The sequence below is a fragment of the Castor canadensis genome, chromosome 2 (assembly GCF_047511655.1).
Source record: "Castor canadensis chromosome 2, mCasCan1.hap1v2, whole genome shotgun sequence".
Lineage (NCBI taxonomy): Eukaryota > Metazoa > Chordata > Mammalia > Rodentia > Castoridae > Castor > Castor canadensis.
The window spans coordinates 30194223-30209853 of record NC_133387.1 but is presented as its reverse complement, the minus strand read 5'-3'; the positions used below and the strand labels follow the sequence as shown (position 1 = coordinate 30209853).

Below are 15631 nucleotides of genomic sequence, written 5' to 3'. Positions count from 1 at the left end.
TAAGGATATTACAAACAATTTGAGTGACTATGTCTTGATTTTCCCCAAATAATACCTAACAGAGCCCCTCTAGACATATGAGACAAAAGCTTACTCAATGCACAGACATTTGGGCTTAAAGGTCTTTCAGGGTATTTTTAGCTACCTTCTTTCATGAGTACCAGGAAATAACAGAAACTGTCATTTTATTCTGAATTAAGTTTCCTTTATATTATAATCTAAAATTCAACTATTCAATCTGCTTCTGTAAAAGTGATATGCACATACTGATATAGCACTTAAAAATCATCTGAACACAATAATCATAGTTTCTGGTCCAGTAATCTCATTCCCAATCTAAAATTTAAGGAAATAATTTAGAAAACAAATATTTATTTTTAAATACAAATATTCACTTGAATACATATTGTTTTTAAAATAAAAACAATTTAATAAAAAATGTGAGCTGATTAAGTAATTATGGTACTTTCGTTCAAAAAATTTGAGCATTGTGATAAAAATAGAATATATTAAGATTTGGAGACATACTTTTTTGGGTGTACTTAACTATGCCTGGGAACGGTCCTCTGTTCCATGTGGTAAGAAGATTCCTCTGAAATATTATATACATCTTTAATAATAGCCAAATCAGAAATGTACGATCAGTATACTGTTAGGAATCAAAAATTCATAAAGATTTCCAAGATAACAGTTCTCAATGCTATATTTTAATTCTTACAAACGTCATCCTTGAACTTTACATATGGTCATCAGAAGAACACAAAGCAGCAGAAAAACTGCCATAAGAAGAGTTACTAAAAATTATGACATCACTGGATACTAAAGAATGTGGGTAAACATTGGCCTGTTTACCTATGCTGTTTCGTAATTGTACAACTGCCAGATGATATCTCCATAGGCTTTCTGCCTCTAAACACTTACCACTGAAAATTTCAGGAAAAAAAGAAAAGGATATTATTCAAAGGCACCCAACACCAGACTCAATAATTCAAAAATCACATGAGAAATTTTGTATTATAATGAAAAATCCTATAAATCACAGCCCTTTTAGTATGTTGCCATCAAAATGAATTTATTCCTAAAAAGAAAAGCAATTAAGAAACTAGATACTAAGACAAAGACCTAAAAATTTCCCTACTTTTAATTTTTAACCAGAGATCAAGAAGTATCATCTTTCCAATTTTGCTATAGTCAAAAACTCCATTATCAAAATTCCCTTACCAACAGATCATATTATTTACACTCTAAAACGTCATCTGGATGTATATGTGAATGCAAAATAACAAAAATGAAAAACTAAAAATCAACATCTAACATTCATATAACTTAAAGCAAAAATTTTAAATATCTGCTCAAGAAATAAAGACTTACTTAACTGTTCTGTAATTTTCCACACAGACATGGTTTGGCATTACAAACCTTATTCTAATAAACTCAACTATGCACAAGCAATTTTCAGAAAAGGATTTTCAAAAAATTCCTACCATCTTTTTATTGTCTACTTCATTCCTTACCTTAAACTGGCAAAGTTTGAAAATGACATATCAAAGTACCTCCTTGTACAACCTTTCTTGATTATTTCAGAATAACTATGTAAGTGCAAAATCAGCTTCCACATACAACATTTAATATATAAATGCTAATAATGTAAGAGAGTAACTATTCCTTAAACTCTAGATTGACAGTGGCTTAATTAAGTTTTTATAAACATTCCTTCCATTCCTTTAAAGTAATTACAGCTAATGAATGCCATTACTTTTTGGCTTTCATAATCAAGAAGATATTAATGAAAAACAACCTAAGGACAAGTTCATCAAAAGGAAAACCAATTTGTAATTAATAGCCCAATAATGTTAAGCTTAAAATCTGTTAATTAGGTGAAAAAGTACTGCTGCAACTTTTATAGAACTAGAACCTGCCCTATCTTACGCATTCCAGAAATTTCAGTACTGAGGAACTGCAATAATATATTCATTCTCAGAATTTTCAGTGTCAATGGCAAAAAATAAGAGATGTATTCTGGGAAGTGAATATTCTTCCACTGTCCTTCTGCAGAGAACTTTCACCCATCTTGGGTTACTTTGCACCAACCAAGAAGTATTTCCCTGATTCTGTGGGCTAAAATGATTGCTTTTTCATGTTTCCCCAGTACTTTTTTGTGTATTTATGTTACTCTGTTATGCCACTGCTCTTATCGCAAAAATGCAGTGATATTCTGTATTGTTTTACTCATTAAAGAGACTATATAATTATCTTAAGCATCAGAAATAGCTTTGCAAGACTAAACTTTCCAACTACACTTTGTCCATAATAGAACAAATATTTGTTTAATTAAAAACTGTTCTGATTTTGATAATGATGTTATGATTGTGAATAAGAGAAAGACTTTGATTTTCAGATATACATCTTTAAGTATTTAAAGAGGTATTATGTTTGTAGCTTACTCTCAAGTTACTCAAAAAAAATCTAGTATATATATATCTATATGTAGGGAGAGAGGAAACCAAGGAAAAGTGTATTAACATTTGGGAAATCTGGATGAAGGATATATAGAAATTCTTTGCATTATATTTTAGCTTTTCTGTAAGTATGAAGTGACTCATAAAGATGTAGGCCTCTTAACCTTCTTTCACATGACAGTTTTGACTGATCCATTACTACTCTCTACATAGACCAGCCACTGATCAAATGACCTAAAACTAAGAAAACAAGTGTTCTCCTAGTTCTCCAATTCCTTCTATACATACATCAACTGTGTAAAAAGGAGTTCCATCTGAAGACTTAACCCTCAAATATTCAGCACATCTACGGTTTAAATTCCTTTCACATTTTCAGAACAACCATGTTAAATAACATGTCCAAAGGATTAGGAAGATAGGTGTTTCTTTGATTATACAATCAGCTAATAACCACTAATGGACTAGAAAATACAACTGCTTACAGCAAATATTGAGATAATATCACTCTGAATAATTACCTAATTACTATCTTAATTATAAAATATATAGTGTTGCTAAAGGAAAGACAGCAAATATTCAGTAAATATCCAAATAAACTGAGTGTGGAAAAAAAATCTTATGAATGAATAAAAATCAGTCTTTTCTATGCTTACATTGGCCTACGCCAATAGTCAATTTTTTTTTTTTTTTTTGGGTGCATGTATGTGGTCGCACTGGGGTTGAACTCGGCTTACACCCTGAGCCACTCCACCAGCCCTTATTTGTGATGGGATTTTTTGAGATAGGGTCTCTCAAAACTATTTGCCAGGGCTGGTTTCGATCCTCTTTATCTCTGCTTCCTGAGTAGCTAGGATTATAGGTGTGAAGCACTGGCACCCAGCTTACTCTAATTTTTTTATGTACCTATGTAGGTATCTGTCTATGAATGTTTAGCACCAAATGTTTAAAAACTAATCTGGGAAAAACCCTTCTTACAAGTTTTCTCATTATTTAGAGGCTGGGCTTAAAATATATTCCTAGCTCTGGTGACATATTCAAATGAAAAAACCTATGATTACCCAAATGTGAAATTTAAGTCTATACAGTGTTAAGAAGCAGCACAGAACTAAAGAAATATAAAGAATTGAATTATATTTTTATAATTACTTAATTATGCTATGATCTCAAAGAACAATTTCCAAATAAATAACAAAGGACTGGCTGTGAATAAGCAACTCCTGAGGAGTATCAGGAAAAGGAAGCACAAAATTTTATTCACTTAGGAAAGGACGAATCTCATTACCTGGTAATTTCTACAATGACAAAAACCAGAAAAGAGAAAACAAAACAAAACAAAACAAAAACCGGTAGAGATTAAAAATTAATACAGCAAAGAGAAGACTTCACAAGAAATAGCTAATTTTTAAAAAAGAAGAAAAGAAAAGCTAGCTAGAGGAATAGAGGAGGACAAAAGCAAAAAGTAACAAACAGAATCCAACAGTGAAGAAAATGGATCCAGATAAAACAGCTGCTGTTTTAGGTACCAGAAACAATGAGTCTTTTAGGTCTTAGCAGCTATTTATTGTGCCAGAAATATTTGTTCACCAGTGTTATTGAGTACACTATGTGTAAGGGATGGTGATAAAGAAGGATGAGGGCAAGACTTAAATGGGGTTGAGTACACAAATGAATTAGGCAGGCATGGTCTTTGTGAAACATGCAGTCTAATGGGACAGGCATTAACAACTTTTACAAAAGCTATAAAAGTCCAGTATGCAAGGAAAATGCAAAACCTAAATATCACAGAAAGGCTCTCCTAAAGTAGTATTTTACCAAAGGATGAAAAAGGATGAGTAGAGAAAAAAGTGTTAAGAGGGAAGTTTAAAGGAAACAGTGTTCTAAGTAGGCACATCAACAAAGACATTACCATAGGAAAACACTAAGGGAGTTCTGGGAACTTTGTGGGATTATAGATTAAAAAGAAAAATACTATAGATTTACCAGTAAAGTAATATCAAACACAGCTCAACTCTGTGATTTAGAGAAATAATCAGCCATATACAGCCTGGTAGCCTTAACTAGAGATATGAAACAGAGATAAAATCATTCCTGTAATGGTCCTTGATGCTTCTCAACATTCAAGTTCTTATACATCCTGACTCTGAATTTTCATGTGATTTGCTTTGATCAAAAGGACATAAGTAATTTAAGTAGACATTTGGAAAGTACTTAAACTCTGTGGCCTTTTAGAACTGCTGCCCTAAAAAACAGGATGCAAGGTCACATGAAGAGTAAGTTGCAGTCCATTCCACCTGTTCTTTCTCAGTCAGGCCCTCACTAGAACTGCCTCTAGTAGCACTAGCCACTAGAGTGAACTGCCAGCAGGCAGTTCACAGTCATTAGAAATAAGTGATACAGCTCTAGGTTACAAAGTTGTAAGGTAGTCTGTTTGCAACAACAGGTGACAGGGGATTGTCACCTAATGTACAAAAACCTAACACCTATAACAGACTGTTCCAGGTTTTTCCTTATTTCTGGTTATAATGGACATGTATTTAAATTTGGCAGTAAAGCTACCAACATTTCAAATTACAAATGACACAAGGTTTAGACTTCACTTTCATTTACCAGCACATAATTTTGGTGCGGGAAACCAGTCCCTTTATTGACAAGTTATACTAAACAGGTATATGGTAAGTAGTCTAGGTTCACTTACTAAGTCACTTGCAACCACACACCCATCTTATCTGGAACCTATGATTTAAATTCATACATCTTAAAAACTGTAAATTACTAGAGATAGCAGACTTTTAGGATTACCTGCAGACAATCAAAATCAGTGTGTTTTCCTGAATTTTCTACTTAAACTATAGTCATAACGGTGAGCTCACTACAGAGTATGTCGTATCTGCCCAAATGTGTGAGGACACTGCGTTATAAGGACAGATGTGTAGTTTGCTCTCTTCTGCCTCTCTCTTTCCTGAAGCTTAAGTGAAACTGCCTAAAAGGAATTTTTCTTGTTTCTCTTTGTCTCCTCTTCCCTGTTTCTCTTTCAAAGTCAGTTGTATTATAGTAAAACCTGAAGTTTGAGTTTGGATTTTCAGGGAATCGAGATGGAAAGAAGGTGCCCTATGATTTCCACTTCAGCTTGCCAAAGCTTAACTTTCCAGCTAAGACTCAAGTCCTGATAACAAGGAAAAGAAAGGTAAAAATAACACATCACTACTACCACTCTCTTGAGCATTTGCCCTGGGAACAATTTGGGATTAAAAGGTGGTGGGTGCTGTAATATTTGACTACTCCATAATTCTATAGCCAGAAAGCACATGATATAATTTCATCATAAAATCTTATCAGACATACAATCTAATCTCTTCATTTTACAGATGAGGTCAATTTATTTGTCAAATGATACATAGTGTATCGCTTTAGATTAATTTCCCCTATCAACTGATAATTTTATAGTTATTCAGTGATTTGCTAAACTTTCTAATTTGTTAACATTTTGGCCCTGCCTCATCTAAATGCTCTCTAAAAACCACATATCTTTAGTAACATTTTATTCTTTTTGGTGCCTTCATTTGGTTGTTTCTTACCTTATTCTGATGGGGAGGGGAAGAATGAAATGGGGCTGGGTGGTGCTAGTAGTAGAAAGCAGAGGATTGCTGGTGCTTTAGATAAAGGATCTTAACAAAAAGGAAAAAAAGTCCAAATAGACCTATGTTGTGTGCCACAGAAGTGGACTTATTAGGAAATCAATTAAGTTTCAGGGTCCCTTACTTGGAAAAGCCCCTTACAAGACTTGGCTTTTTCTCCTTTTGGACCACTGGAGGTAGCTACAACCAGAGCCTCAGACCTAGAAGCTCCTCTCCAGATATCCCTGAGGGTGGTCATAATACTTCCTTTCACCAAGGATGCCTATGCCTTACCTCTACATATGCCCAGCTCCTAGCTACTAACCTGTCCTGGACCACATGATGCATCCTAAAACCTAATTTTTAACCCCAAAAGGAGCATGAATGCTGCTCCTACAGGGTATGGCACACTCTGATTAAACTTCATGGGCACTCTGGGGTAGAGGCAGTGGTGTAACCAACACAGATCTAGAGTTATTCCAGGGCAAAAAGCACACTTAACCAAGTGAATTAAGTTATATATGTGCCATTACCAGTTAATGTTTTTTTTTTAATGCCCTTCATCTTTACAACTATTGATAAAAAAATAAATTTTGAACATGTATGTTAGGAGACTTTTTCTATGAAAGGTCAGAGAGTTAATACAGGTTTTGTGAGCCATATGGTCTCTCTCACCTTAGGCATTCTTCTAGTGCCTCAAAGCAGCCATAGATAATATAAAAATGCCTATGTTGCAATAAAATTTAATTTACAGTACTGAACAGGCTGGATTTGGCCTAGATAGTTATTTGCTATGTGTTGTACAAGAGGAAAGATTCTTCTTATACTAAATATAAACTTGTCAATAAGAAAGTAATCCATGAATATGTGGTCAAAAAAATAGGTAGGAAAAAAGTACCAAATAGGTATATCAGACAGTTAATAAGAACAGTAATAAATTGTAAAAATAAGCTACTTTTTCCTGAATTTTGTGATTTTACAATATTTATTTTACTTGTTACAATCTTTTCTTGTGCTAAATAAACATTCACTCTTCAATTTAATTTTGTATTCTTTTACTTATGGAGACACCCTCCAAATTATATAAGCTTCAGGCCACAAAAAACTTGGATCAGCTCTACTTAGAGTGAGAAAATGATACAATCAAAGCAACAGAATTTTATATCTGAAGAAATTAAACTATCCAATATATCCAATTTGCCAAAGCATACTTAATGAAATAAACTTTTACATATCAATTATTTACTTAAGAAAACTGAGGGCAAACAATTTCAAAAGATCAGGAAATAAGATAGACAACAAATACCAATGGGTATGTGTTCAGGGAGGAGATCCTTCTGTACTCTAAGGTAACATTCCTAACTGATGGTTATACAGCATTTGCTTAAATGCTTGCTCTTATTGGGGGGCTTACAACTTGAGGGGAAAAACTATCTTGTAGCAGTAAGATTTTTAGTATTTCATTTACGTATTTTAATTAGCACCTCAGCTAGAAAATTTTTTTTGGCAATACGGGGGCTTGACCTCAAGGTCTTGCATTTGCTAGGCAGGAACTCTGTATCATTTGGACCACACCGCCAGCTAGAAAATTCTTAATATTGAACCTAAATCTGTTGTTTTGCAAATTCTCACCCATAGGCAGTATTTTCTTTATTCACTTATCTGTTGAGCATTTGCAGTATGATAGGCACAGCTACTATAGCTACAAGGTAAAACTACAGGTATATATATTGCCTTCTTGAATTGCAGCATACCTCTTATTCCTATGCAGTGGCAGTAACATTTTCACTTCCACAAAGATGTATTTCCAACAGTCCTACTTCTCAGGTCATCTCTTTTCAGCTACAATTTATTTTGATCATTCCTCATCTACCTGGTTATCAGTCTAGTCATCCTTATTTTGTTTTGATTTGTTTTCTAAATAAAGCAGGAGGGTTTATTGAGATAGAAAAGTAGCAAGGAGTTCAGCTTCCAAGGGTCCCAAGAGAGGGTGCCAGAGAAGTCACCAGGTCTGAGGTTTTCCTCCAGGGCATTGCTCAATCTCTATGCTAACTAGGTGTGCTAGTCACCCTTATTAAAAGAAGTAGATTTTTACAAGTGGTCTGAGCAATGCAGAGTATTAGCAAAGTGATGTGGGAAAAAAAATTGTTTCCAGTCCTAAAAAGAAATGCATGTGCAACCTGTTCTCATCTATCACACTATATGCTAATGGCACAAGAGAGTATAGCAGAAGTCACTCCTTTCTCATATCCTGATCCTCCATACCAAAATATATGTTACGAAAAGTGAAACACCCTTCCCACCTGTAGTCTGGGATGGAGGTCCATTTATTGAGCTGCTGCAGTAACTTGGGTACCTTCATTACAGCAGATTATGTATCTGTTCACTTAAGTCTTCTCACCTCCTTGAACATGGGGTCCTATTTCATTTCTGTATTCACCTAGCACAATGCCAGACACATGGCATGCAAATATATGATGTGAAAAGAAAAAGAAAAGTGGGCTGGAGATGTAGCTTAGTCCATTATGAGGATAAGAAACATGTGTGTCTAAGAAGATACTTTAGACAGCTTCAATCATCAGAAATCAAGAAGCATAAGCACTTACTCTTCACTGAACCTTGCCAGGAAGATTTTCTTCAAAATAGTCAATAGACTGGTTAAGTACATCATTTAAACAATATAAATGGTTAAACATTTTTCTGTGAATAGAAAATACTAAGAAATGAGATATAGAATCAAAAAGTCAGTAAGAAGCAAACATGCTGAGAAAACTAAAATAATTTCATTTGGAATAAAACAGGAAAAATTATGGTTACTGATGTAGCCAGTACAAGAGTTTTCACACTAGGAGGCATAGATACCAGTAACAGTTATCCTGGAAGGAAGCCAAATTGACTGGTTCCTCAAGAGTAGATCTGTTATAAATCATCTGTAGACTTTCAAAAGATAGGCACAGGCAAGCATATTCAAATACTGCTCATGTGGAATAGCAAGAAATCTACAAAGCAATAAGTTTGTGATAATTAGAGATGAGAAATATCACATAATCAAAGATACTATAATATGAAATTATACAAAGTGAGCTCTAATAGGTCAGCAAAATAACCCTTAAAGTCAAGTCTTACCATGGTCAAAAAATTCAGAAGCTACAGCAGGATAAGACAATTTGTATCCAACAATAAAAATGATCTTTGGAGCATGAAAATATTATGTAGTAAAATATATACTATCCACATGTTTATATAGACAACCAAGTTTATTATGTAAGAGTTGAGTTCAGTAAAGCAATTTAATACAGAGTAAAGAGGCAACACATTTAAGAAAGACTTCTATCAAAATAATTAAGGATTTTAAATCTTACACTTACTAATTCAAGTCTTCCAAACCTTAAAATTATCCCAAATTACTCAGATAACTGGAATTTTCTAGATCATCAAGAAAAACACCCACTAAGCTCATTAAATAAGCCACAGTTTGGCCATACAATACAGCTGCTTAAAATAAATAAAGGAAAGGTTCCATAAAGAAGATAAAGATGCAAAGGATATATTAAGTGAAAAAAAAAACAAGTCCTAAAATGAAGGGTAGAGTATGCTAGAATTCATACACAAAAGCAGGAACCTCAACAATTTACTTGCATTTGCCTAAGCAAGCACAGAACTGTCTGAAAAGACAAAACTAATAACCATTGCTACCTAGTGGTTTTGTATGTGTACATGTGTTTTGTAAGGGAAGGAATGAACAGAAGAGAAGCTTTTTCCTTTTTTTATGTGTGTGTATATATCTTACTTTTACACCATGTGAATATCTTAGCTTTTCAAAAATTAAATATCTGAAAAAAATACACACAAAAGAAAGAAAAAGATCTATTCAAGACACATTATGATGTCAGTCTGGAAAAAGAAAAGATCATTTTTCTGACCTGGAAACTGTAACCTACAAAGAATTTGGAGTAGCTTTTAAGCCTTTTCCTTAAAAATTAAAAATGAACATTGTTCAGTAACATCCTAAGGTGCCTAAAAAGGATTAAAGTAATAAAAATCAAACTTTAGCTATTAAAGGGAGATAGCCTATGCATACAATGAAGGCCAAAGTTGGTGGTGATTTCACAAACTTTCTCTTTGAGCCTTTGAACTCTTGAACATGGTTAGTCATGATAAGCAAATAAACTGGCTCTGTATTTTATAGTTGTCATTCTATATTCTGCACCTCTATAATTATCCTAGTGTTTAAAGGTATTCACAGTGATGTATCTATATATTATATGTATATAAGCACATTTAATTTGCTTGACTTACGTATGTATAGTAAGATGGGAGAAGGACATACAAAGGGAAGGTTAATCTCAGAGCAAATAAACAAAATACAAGAATCTAAAAGCACAGGTTTAATATAAAGGCTTTTTTTCTTTCTTAAGTAACAGTTTAAACTGAACATTACATCTAACTAGACTTTAAGTACAACATTTGAGACTCTTCCATACATTATGCATAAGAATTAGCAAAAAAAGGGGCATGACCCCTTTTGAAGTTTTGTTTTTAAGGTTTACATTTTATTTACAATTTAAAAGGCTTAAAACTGAAGTGTAAAGCATTAATAATAAGCTAGTCATTAATTTGCATAATAAATTATTCAATAAACTAGGTTTCATGCTTCCTCAGAAAGCTTAATACTGCCAGTTTCAAAAGACAACCTTAATTCAAAATGCATGAATTAATATTTCTAACTCTGGTCATCATTACTGAAATTCAATGAACGTGAAAAATTAGGCTGCTCAGCTGCAATATGCATGAAGGAGGAAGAAAAGCACTACATCAGAATAAAAGGTGGATTGTGGGGTTCTTTTCTTATTTTAAAGAACCTTTACCAGTAACACATTAAGAATGTAGAGGAAAAGGGGAAGAATGTGAAGATTTTATGTACACCAGTCTATAAAATTACATTATATAGTGTAGAAGTAAAAACAGCAAGCTGATGATTTTCTATTTAAATTACCTGTATTTTTAAATGTGTAAGATATTTGAGATCTGTATCACTTTGAGTCAGACCTTTTACAAAGTTACTGTTGACTACTATATTGGACAGTATCATACACTTGTAATACAGCTACTTAACTTGGGAGGTGGGGGTAGAAGGCTACAGATCTGAGGCCAGCCTGGGCAAAAGTAAAAGACACTACCTGAAAAAGTGGTAGAAAGCACTTGCCTAGCAAGTCTGAGGCCCAGAGTTCAAACCGCAGTACCACCAAACAAACAACAAATTATGACATAAGCTCCAAAATAAAAGGAATAAAACGTCTCTTGGAGGAATGAAAATTGAGCCCTGAAAAAAGGACAAGCTGAGGGCAGAGAAGCACAGATATTCCCAGGGAAGAATAGTGTGATGCCTAAAAGCTCCAGACATATTCCATTAATTAAGCTATGTAAGCAATTAATTAACTACCCTATCCTTGTTTTCTCAACTATCAAATAGGAATAGTAATACAAATTTCATTTAGCCAATACATGTAAATGCTCAAACAGATCCTTTGTCACAGCTATCAGGATCAAATGAAATAATACAAATACATATCATGTGTTTAGAAAATTGGCAGCCCTGGAAGAGCTTCTCCTGGCCTACTCACAATTTCTACTCGGGTGAGCAAAAGGACCCCAAGCCAGCTGATTGTCACTCCTGTCTCATTCCCAATATTAAATGTTAAGAGACTCATTGCCTCTCTCAAGGTACATGCACCTGTGCTAAATATGATCAATTAGTCAGATCTTCTCCCAAAAATTTAGAATTCTAGTACCCATGGGTTGGAGGAAGAAAACTATAAAGTTGAGAGAGAAGTTCCATGGACTTCTGCAGTTTTTCTCAGAGCTTTCCAATCTCCTGCTTTTCCTGAAGTTTTATTGTTCAATTCTGTTTTGAACTCAGTAAGAACATTCATAGTCAATAAATTCCTCTTCTATTAAGCCAGCCAAAACTAGTTTCTTTTATTTGCACAAAAAGACCTTAACTACAATACACTTCTTAATATATTCTTATACCTTTGAACTCTTAATGGAAATCAACAAGAAATGACACACTTTTTATATCCAACTATATAAAGGAAATCTAAAATTTACACCTTGCTTTTGCATGAAGTATTTTAACAGCCCATAAGATGACACTTTGACTCTTATTTTATCTTCCTTTGTGAATTATCCTTACCTAACACCTTTTAATATATATAAATATATACACACACACACATATTCATGTTCAAAATGTAACAGGTTCTGATAAAATGTAACAGATTCTGATAAAGTAAAATTTAGCTGGGTATGGTGGCACACACTTGTAATCCCAACACTTGGGAGGTTGAAGCAGGAGGATGGTGAGTTTGAGGCCAGCCTAACCAACCTGAGAAAGCCTATCTCATAAAGTGAAATAAAGGAACAGAGGTTTCAACTTTTCATCAAGGATAAAAGCTCTTCGTTAGTCTGAGGCAATCAACACTCACTCATCTCTTGCTATTAAACCAATACATATCAGAGATAGCACGCAAATAATCTCCAGCCACCCCCACCCCGCCACATACCAAACTTCTTGTCTTAGCATATGGTTTTCACTCTGCAGGAATACTGTATTGGAAACTTCAAAAAACCAGATTTGTAGTTCAAATATCACACTCTTGACCAAGAAGCAATGCTTCTTCCCTTCTATATTCTTATAATTTATCCTTTGTATACAAAGGACTTGTCACTGATTCCCCTATGGAGTCATCTTCACCAGTATACTGATTCCCTTAGCCCCTAATATATTATTTTATATGCATTTTACATTCATTCAAAGGGGTGTCTTTCTTAAAATCATATTAATTATGGAGAAATCTGTGGCACTAAATTATTTTTAGCAAATGACAATTTTCTTCTTGGCACTTAATTTAAGTCAATATGACATGGTAAAAAACTTACATTAATGCATCTCCATTCCTAATATTTTAAATGCCACAAACCACAGGAATTTATTTCCACAGTTCCACTGTGGAACTGTGGAATTTTGTTCCACAGTTTGAGAACAAAAAAAGCAAACCAAAGTAAACATACATCTTAAAAAGAATAATGTACTTTCTACTAGTTTTCAAAGCACATTAAGTCCAATAAATCAAATAAATACAGAAACAGTAGATAAATTTCAGTACATTTGGTTAACTAAGCAATTTTGTGGTTTTCTAGTCAGTCTTAGCAATAAAGTGTTTCATTTTTTTTTCATATTGCTATGGTGTGTACACAGTATATAAATGCAATGTCCTCATGAACTGCTCAATAAATATTACATTCCCACCACTACTGTGCTAAGAAAACATTAAGGGCTTTAAAATTCAAGGTGCTAATCATTAAAGGAAGGGAATAATTTGAAAACTGTAACAATATACAAAGATAACTAAAATGTGTAATTTTACACAGAATTTACACCTACAAAATATTCCTATTTTAGTTCACATTAGAGTAGTATTTCTAAAAAGGAAAACTAAACCACTTTCTTGAAATATACCTTTTTTTCAACAGAATCTCAAATAAAAGTAGTAGTATCAGCTTTAAGAAGAATGCTATCGGGCACATCACTTGAAATTCCCTTACTTAAATATCAACTCTAGAAGGAACTAACATCATGAACAAGGAAATTAAAACAGACATAATTATCACAAGAAGTAGTACCTGATGGAATTGGGATTTAGACTCAAATATGCCTCACTGCAGAGTTCATGCTGCTCAGACAAGTTCTGTTTCAATGCAAAAAAAATTTAAATTTAATGTCTTACCAGCTTCTAAATGGGAGAGATGGGATTTCAATTCCTTCTCTAAACTATAATTTTTAACCGAACACTAAATATGTAACAATTTGTAATAGCTTATTTTGGTCACTGGAATGAAAGATAAACAGATGAGTGCATTAAAGTACCATAATTTCAGTTATGTATTATCTAGAAATCTGAAGATATTTTTAAAGGTCCTATAAAGCCAACATCAACCCTGTTAACAGAAATTGTTAACAAAAATATTACAAGAAAACAAAATTTCAGACCAATAGCCCTCATAAATATGGGTATAAAAAAACCAAAATATTAACAAGCAAAATACAACAATTCATAAAACAATAATAATAATCATGATCGTGGGGTTTAACTCAGGAATGCAAGGATGGCTTAACATTTTAAAAATCAGAATACTTCATCACATTAACAAGAGAAAATAACAAAGAATAAAATCATATCATTTCAATAAACACAGAAAAATCATGTGACAACTGACGAATGGATTAAGAAAATGTGGTATCTATACACAATGGAATTTTATGCAGCCATGAAGAAGAACGAAATGTTATCATTCGCTGGTAAATGGATGGAATTGGAGAACATCATTCTGAGTGAGGTTAGCCTGGCTCAAAAAACCAAAAATCGTATGTTCTCCCTCATATGTGGACATTAGATCAAGGGCAAACACAACAAGGGGATTGGACTATGAGCACATGATAAAAGCGAGAGCACACAAGGGAGGGATGAGGATAGGTAAGACACCTAAAAAACTAGCTAGCATTTGTTGCCCTTAACGCAGAGAAACTAAAGCAGATACCTTAAAGCAACTGAGGCCAATAGGAAAAGGGGAACAGGTACTAGAGAAAAGGTTAGATCAAAAAGAATTAACCTAGAAGGTAACACCCACGCACAGGAAATCAATGTGAGTCAATGCCCTGTACAGCTATCCTATCTCAACCAGCAAAAACCCTTGTTCCTTCCTATTATTGCTTATACTCTCTCTACAACAAAATTAGAAATAAGGGCAAAATAGTTTCTGCTGGGTATTGAGGGGGGGGGAGAGGGAGGGGGCGGAGTGGGTGGTAAGGGAGGGGGTGGGGGCAGGGGGGAGAAATGAACCAATCCTTGTATGCACATATGAATAATAAAAGAAAAATGAAAAAAAAAAATCATGTGACAAAATTCTATGCACATTCATGATTAAAGCTCTCAGCAAACTAGACACAGAAGAGAACTTCACTTCCTCAATACAATAAAGGACATTTTTGAAGAGCCTTGCCTTCTCCCTTAGTAACAAAATGAAAGATAGGATAGCTATTCCTACTAGTAGAATTCAATACTGTCTTAGAAGTCCAAGACAGGGAAACAAGGCAAGAACAATAAATTAAGTGCATAAACATAAGAAGCAAGGACAAATGCATTATTTACAGAAGGCATGGTGATATGCATAAAAATTCAGAATCCACAAAAAAACTATTAGAGAGAATTACTGAACTTAGCAAGGCTGCTTAACAATTAAAAATAAATGTTTAAAGTATCACAATCACAAAGAAAAATAAATACATATAAATAAGCAAATATTAAAACATTATGTTCATGGGTTGGAAAACTCAATATTGCTACAAAAGCTATTCTGCCCAAAATGATCCACAGATAAGCAAGATAACAATCAAACATCAGCAGGCTTTTGGGAAAAGCTTGAAAAACTCATTTTAAAATGTAGACAGAAATTAGATAGACATAGAATAGTCAAAGCAATCTTAAACAAAGTTAG

At 33.7% G+C, this 15631-nt stretch overlaps 1 protein-coding gene across 1 annotated transcript in view; it reads right to left on the bottom strand.

The window, feature by feature from the left end:
- Wasl (WASP like actin nucleation promoting factor) overlaps nt 1-15631 on the bottom strand; it is a 60119-nt gene that overhangs the window by 28880 nt on the left and 15608 nt on the right. The gene's annotated exons all lie outside the window — the stretch shown is intronic.